General features: G+C 36.8%; 1 long non-coding RNA gene across 1 annotated transcript; it reads left to right on the top strand.

The window, feature by feature from the left end:
- The first annotated feature begins 617 nt into the window (after nt 1-617).
- Nucleotides 618-1,167, top strand: LOC310864165. The gene is made up of 3 exons (XR_014569722.1): nt 618-713; nt 807-930; nt 1,099-1,167. It is a non-coding gene; the product is annotated as an uncharacterized lncRNA (long non-coding RNA).
- The last annotated feature ends 6,704 nt before the right edge of the window (nt 1,168-7,871 follow it).

Below are 7,871 nucleotides of genomic sequence, written 5' to 3'. Positions count from 1 at the left end.
GTCCGCTGCCCCCCCAGGTTGGCAGAGGAAGTGTAGCACCCAGGATAATTGGCACTGGGTGAAAAAACTGGGATAAAAATAAAATAAAATATTACTACTTATGCTCATGTGCGCCTTATTTACTTGCTGGAGGATGGCCCGGCACCAACCAGAAATGTTTTTGGTTATTATATCCAGAAATGTTTTTGGTTATTATATCCAGCACATTGATTAAGATTAAGTATCTAGGAATCCAGCAGGGTGTAGTTAGGAATACAGTGTAGTTGGCATATTGCCCCGCACTGTGGAAGAGTACTAAACCAAATACTTCATCTCTCAAACTCTCTCTCTCTGTCATTCTTAGACAAGCCCTCCATTGGTGTCTCCAGAGTCCAGTCTACAATCTACTTTTGGCCAGCTCTTTTGTGTTTTGTGTTTTTTGTAGCCTACATCCACATAGGTAGGTGTAGGATGTCCTACTGATTGACGCCTGATTGATTTATAGTTATTCCACAGGTCCATACAAAAACAGTTACTGTGGAAGATATCACCATGATAAAGCATTACACTTGTTTCCATTCTAACAGGGTCCAACCGTTTACTAATGACTAACCACTTATACTTTTTTTTATTGTTTCAGTACAATGTCAACCCACATAAAGGCAGACTCTGTGTCTAATAAGGCCAGATTGGAAGGTCTTGCTCTGGTCGGGCAAGCATTAATGAAGGCAGAAGTAAGTTACATTCTTGTACATCAATGTGTAATTAATTTAACTTCTGTTAGTTGATGCCTATTTCTCTATATTTCATGACGTGTGTCCATCTAGAAGAAACTGCCAGTGACAAAGAAACCTGAAGTCTCATGCCCTGAAGTGATCTGGTTGAAGAGAGACGCAAATGGGGTTCCTCTTCCCACAGGAAAGAGACCAAGGAAAAGGACTTCAACTAATGGTTAGTCTCCATCTCAAAACGTATGGCAAGGACTTCATTCATAGAGAGTGGTCTTTGATTAGGTGTAGGGTAATCGTTTGATAGTGTTATTGTTGTGATATTTATACTGCCTAAGAGTTTGAAATTATTTGGTCTAATGTGGTTTTTGCTATTTTTACTTCCAAATAGTTACATCTACATCCACTGCCTCTGTCAGTAAATCTGTCTCATCTCCATGTCTTGGCTACCAAGAACCTGGTAATTATAAAAACTACTTAAAATACACTCCTCAAAAGAAAGCTGTGGCAAATTAAGGTATGTTTGTTTTTCCATTTCTCTCCCAAAGATTTTAATTTGCAGAGGCTCGAGGAGCTTATACAGGACTCGGCAGGCATTGATGTGCAGGATCATGGTGTAGAACAGCCCAATTGGACCCAAAGACAGAAAGATGCACACTTCTCTTGGCAACAAGCAAGAGAACACAATGTCGACAACTTGCTGTCTGCAGAGACTATTGTGAAGATGGTGTGTCAACACTGTGGTTTGAGAGAAGCAGTCATCCGTTGTGGGGACTGTATGCCGTCAGAGTGGTTTTGTGTGGAATGTGACCGTTTGGTTCATGAACATCACATTCTACACAATAGGCAAACCACAATGTTCGGGTATTATAAATACATTCCCCCAACGGAGTCAGTGAAACTCATCGATGGTAAATACACCATTTGTGAACAAGGTTTGTGTCTCTTTTTTAAATTAACATACAACATTGTCTCCTATATTAAAATGTGTTATCCATGTACCTTCATTCAAACCAAACATTTCATCCAGATTGTCCCCTTGTCTTTTCAGACTGTTTGCTGCCAACCGCCTATCCGGCAAATATATGCACCTGCGACACATTTAATGTTGCAGTATCTGTCGGTATAAGTGAACCCTTTTCTTCACTTATAGAGTAGTAGTTAATACTACTCTATAAGTGAACCCTTTTCTTCACTTATAGAGTAGTAGTTAATACTACTCTATAAGTGAACCCTTTTCTTCACTTATAGAGTAGTAGTTAACTACTACTCTATAAGTGAACCCTTTTCTTCACTTATAGAGTAGTAGTTAATACTACTCTATAAGTGAACCCTTTTCTTCACTTATAGAGTAGTAGTTAATACTACTCTATAAGTGAACCCTTTTCTTCACTTATAGAGTAGTAGTTAACTACTACTCTATAAGTGAACCCTTTTCTTCACTTATAGAGTAGTAGTTAATACTACTCTATAAGTGAACCCTTTTCTTCACTTATAGAGTAGTAGTTAATACTACTCTATAAGTGAACCCTTTTCTTCACTTATAGAGTAGTAGTTAACTACTACTCTATAAGTGAACCCTTTTCTTCACTTATAGAGTAGTAGTTAATACTACTCTATAAGTGAACCCTTTTCTTCACTTATAGAGTAGTAGTTAATACTACTCTATAAGTGAACCCTTTTCTTCACTTATAGAGTAGTAGTTAACTACTACTCTATAAGTGAACCCTTTTCTTCACTTATAGAGTAGTAGTTAACTACTACTCTATAAGTGAACCCTTTTCTTCACTTATAGAGTAGTAGTTAACTACTACTCTATAAGTGAACCTTTTTCTTCACTTATAGAGTAGTAGTTAACTACTACTCTATAAGTGAAGAAAAGGGTTCACTTATAGAGTAGTAGTTAATACTACTCTATAAGTGAACCCTTTTCTTCACTTATAGAGTAGTAGTTAACTACTACTCTATAAGTGAACCCTTTTCTTCACTTATAGAGTAGTAGTTAACTACTACTCTATAAGTGAACCCTTTTCTTCACTTATAGAGTAGTAGTTAACTACTACTCTATAAGTGAACCATTTCTTCACTTATAGAGTAGTAGTTAACTACTACTCTATAAGTGAACCCTTTTCTTCACTTATAGAGTAGTAGTTAACTACTACTCTATAAGTGAACCCTTTTCTTCACTTATAGAGTAGTAGTTAATACTACTCTATAAGTGAACCCTTTTCTTCACTTATAGAGTAGTAGTTAACTACTACTCTATAAGTGAACCATTTTCTTCACTTATAGAGTAGTAGTTAACTACTACTCTATAAGTGAACCCTTTTCTTCACTTATAGAGTAGTAGTTAACTACTACTCTATAAGTGAACCATTTTCTTCACTTATAGAGTAGTAGTTAACTACTACTCTATAAGTGAACCCTTTTCTTCACTTATAGAGTAGTAGTTAACTACTACTCTATAAGTGAACCCTTTTCTTCACTTATAGAGTAGTAGTTAATACTACTCTATAAGTGAACCCTTTTCTTCACTTATAGAGTAGTAGTTAATACTACTCTATAAGTGAACCCTTTTCTTCACTTATAGAGTAGTAGTTAATACTACTCTATAAGTGAACCCTTTTCTTCACTTATAGAGTAGTAGTTAACTACTACTCTATAAGTGAACCCTTTTCTTCACTTATAGAGTAGTAGTTAACTACTACTCTATAAGTGAACCCTTTTCTTCACTTATAGAGTAGTAGTTAACTACTACTCTATAAGTGAACCCTTTTCTTCACTTATAGAGTAGTAGTTAACTACTACTCTATAAGTGAACCCTTTTCTTCACTTATAGAGTAGTAGTTAATACTACTCTATAAGTGAACCCTTTTCTTCACTTATAGAGTAGTAGTTAACTACTACTCTATAAGTGAACCCTTTTCTTCACTTATAGAGTAGTAGTTAACTACTACTCTATAAGTGAACCCTTTTCTTCACTTATAGAGTAGTAGTTAACTACTACTCTATAAGTGAACCCTTTTCTTCACTTATAGAGTAGTAGTTAACTACTACTCTATAAGTGAACCCTTTTCTTCACTTATAGAGTAGTAGTTAACTACTACTCTATAAGTGAACCCTTTTCTTCACTTATAGAGTAGTAGTTAATACTACTCTATAAGTGAACCCTTTTCTTCACTTATAGAGTAGTAGTTAACTACTACTCTATAAGTGAACCCTTTTCTTCACTTATAGAGTAGTAGTTAACTACTACTCTATAAGTGAACCCTTTTCTTCACTTATAGAGTAGTAGTTAACTACTACTCTATAAGTGAACCCTTTTCTTCACTTATAGAGTAGTAGTTAACTACTACTCTATAAGTGAACCCTTTTCTTCACTTATAGAGTAGTAGTTAATACTACTCTATAAGTGAACCCTTTTCTTCACTTATAGAGTAGTAGTTAACTACTACTCTATAAGTGAACCCTTTTCTTCACTTATAGAGTAGTAGTTAATACTACTCTATAAGTGAACCCTTTTCTTCACTTATAGAGTAGTAGTTAACTACTACTCTATAAGTGAACCCTTTTCTTCACTTATAGAGTAGTAGTTAACTACTACTCTATAAGTGAACCCTTTTCTTCACTTATAGAGTAGTAGTTAATACTACTCTATAAGTGAACCCTTTTCTTCACTTATAGAGTAGTAGTTAACTACTACTCTATAAGTGAACCCTTTTCTTCACTTATAGAGTAGTAGTTAATACTACTCTATAAGTGAACCCTTTTCTTCACTTATAGAGTAGTAGTTAACTACTACTCTATAAGTGAACCCTTTTCTTCACTTATAGAGTAGTAGTTAATACTACTCTATAAGTGAACCCTTTTCTTCACTTATAGAGTAGTAGTTAACTACTACTCTATAAGTGAACCCTTTTCTTCACTGATAGAGTAGTAGTTAACTACTACTCTATAAGTGAACCCTTTTCTTCACTTATAGAGTAGTAGTTAACTACTACTCTATAAGTGAACCCTTTTCTTCACTTATAGAGTAGTAGTTAACTACTACTCTATAAGTGAACCCTTTTCTTCACTTATAGAGTAGTAGTTAATACTACTCTATAAGTGAACCCTTTTCTTCACTTATAGAGTAGTAGTTAACTACTACTCTATAAGTGAACCCTTTTCTTCACTTATAGAGTAGTAGTTAATACTACTCTATAAGTGAACCCTTTTCTTCACTTATAGAGTAGTAGTTAATACTACTCTATAAGTGAACCCTTTTCTTCACTTATAGAGTAGTAGTTAACTACTACTCTATAAGTGAACCCCTTTCTTCACTTATAGAGTAGTAGTTAACTACTACTCTATAAGTGAACCCTTTTCTTCACTTATAGAGTAGTAGTTAATACTACTCTATAAGTGAACCCTTTTCTTCACTTATAGAGTAGTAGTTAACTACTACTATATAAGTGAACCCTTTTCTTCACTTATAGAGTAGTAGTTAATACTACTCTATAAGTGAACCCTTTTCTTCACTTATAGAGTAGTAGTTAACTACTACTCTATAAGTGAACCCTTTTCTTCACTTATAGAGTAGTAGTTAATACTACTCTATAAGTGAACCCCTTTCTTCACTTATAGAGTAGTAGTTAATACTACTCTATAAGTGAACCCTTTTCTTCACTTATAGAGTAGTAGTTAATACTACTCTATAAGTGAACCCTTTTCTTCACTTATAGAGTAGTAGTTAACTACTACTCTATAAGTGAACCCTTTTCTTCACTTATAGAGTAGTAGTTAATACTACTCTATAAGTGAACCCTTTTCTTCACTTATAGAGTAGTAGTTAACTACTACTCTATAAGTGAACCCTTTTCTTCTCATGAATTGCAGTTGGCTCCGACGCACCTGTCCTTGTAGGAGTGCACAAGGCCTTTTCCTTACATAGTTTCACCTGTCCTTGTAGGAGTGCACAAGGCCTTTTCCTTACATAGTTTCACCTGTCCTTGTAGGAGTGCACAAGGCCTTTTCCTTACATAGTTTCTCACCTGTCCTTGTAGGAGTGCACAAGACCTTTTCGTTACATAGTTTCTCACCTGTCCTTGTAGGAGTGCACAAGGCCTTTTCCTTACATAGTTTCTCACCTGTCCTTGTAGGAGTGCACAAGGCCTTTTCCTTACATAGTTTCTCACCTGTCCTTGTAGGAGTGCACAAGGCCTTTTCCTTACATAGTTTCTCACCTGTCCTTGTAGGAGTGCACAAGGCCTTTTCCTTACATAGTCTCACCTGTCCTTGTAGGAGTGCACAAGGCCTTTTCCTTACATAGTTTCTCACCTGTCCTTGTAGGAGTGCACAAGGCCTTTTCCTTACATAGTTTCACCTGTCCTTGTAGGAGTGCACAAGGCCTTTTCCTTACATAGTTTCACCTGTCCTTGTAGGAGTGCACAAGACCTTTTCCTTACATAGTCTCACCTGTCCTTGTAGGAGTGCACAAGACCTTTTCGTTACATAGTTTCTCAAAGAAATATAAATCATCTATCTGATGGAAAAAAAGGTATATAAAATATGTTACCACGTATACAGTATAATTATTTATTTTAAATTGTCAATTGCTTTCAATTTACTTAATCTTGGGCTATAGTGATATTAATACTAAATGCATCTGTGTATATGTATAATGTAATTTGTAAGTTGATTATCAGTATACTGTGGTTACTTTGCGCCACTTTTGATGCGTATGCACCGCCCCAGCATATTTTGATGCGTATGCACCGTCCCAGCATATTTTGATGCGTATGCACCGTCCCAGCATATTTTGATGCGTGTGCACCGTCCCAGCATATTTTGATGCGTATGCACCGCCCCAGCATATTTTGATGCGTATGCACCGTCCCAGCATATTTTGATGCGTATGCACCGTCCCAGCATATTTTGATGCGTATGCACCGTCCCAGCATATTTTGATGCGTATGCACCGCCCCAGCAAATTATGTAATGACTACTTGTGCCTGATACAGCAGTGGTGCCAGATTACATACATGTATACATAGTAGGGATGCACCGAAAATTCGGCCACCGAAAATATTCGGCCGAAAATGGCTAAAAAATGTATTTTCGGCCTATTCGGTTTCGGCTCAAATAGGCCGAAAATATATCACCGAATAGTCCAAACACCGGGTCGGTATAAACACAACACGCGATTGTCTTGAACGTAACCAGAGCGCTCCGCATCTGCCTCTCTCTCACTCCCAACTGCAGTCTCCCACACACACACACACACACAGACACACACACACAGCGTCAAGTTGCTCTGTGCTGTGGCTGCGATGCGCTCCGCGAAATCTGCGAGCTCATAAACAGGTCCCAAAACATGGTATTTGTGAGCACCGCCACTGTCTATTCTTTTGTCGTATGACAAAAAATGCTCCCCAATGTCTGAATCTGTGAGCTTGCAGACAGGCTACGACGAACACTAGCAGTAGCTTGCTCGTTAGCTCCTCAAATTTGTTCCACCTGTGTGTAATCTCAGCAGCGCATTGAAGTGGGCACGGCAGGGCAAAAGCAGAAGCAGAACGTCCGTGAACGTTTTGCTTAACAATGATCAGTTGTTCAGTGCTGTTTAACTTTGGCAATATGTGATACTAGAGCCTAGAGAACATGCTAATATGGCTGCTAAATAAGAACGTTTTCCCCTATCAGCTAGCATGCTATTGTGTGTGTGTGTGTGTGTGTGTGTGTGTGTGTGTGTGTGTGTGTGTGTGTGTGTGTGTGCGAGCGTGCGTGTGCGTGCCCACACACTGTGTAGGACAGTGGTTCTCATAGTGGGAGCTAAATTATAGATAGTTAGGAAGTAAACCAAGTGGGGGTCTGAAACAGAGTGCAAAAATGGAACCAAATACACTCAAAATTTACATTGATTTTTACAATAGAAATTAAAATAAATTGGGGTCCCAGAGATAGAAATGGGAAGAAAGACAGTCAGCTATACACAGTCAACATTACAGATTACAGTATCATTACAAGTACAAGGAATGGCAATGAAATCAAATTGTATTAAAAAGGGGGTAAAATATTAATTTTGAAGGAGTATTCATTTTTATTGTCTTTATTGTTAGTTACAACATGCCTACAATAACTTGAAGCATTTTTTTTAAGGTAATTGCAAAAAAGGTGCCATAA

This window comes from Protomyctophum parallelum, assembly GCF_964188405.1.
Source record: "Protomyctophum parallelum genome assembly, chromosome: 9".
In the NCBI taxonomy this organism is placed as follows: domain Eukaryota; kingdom Metazoa; phylum Chordata; class Actinopteri; order Myctophiformes; family Myctophidae; genus Protomyctophum; species Protomyctophum parallelum.
The sequence above is the reverse complement of the archived record's forward strand: the minus strand, read 5'-3'. Positions and strand labels throughout refer to the sequence as shown.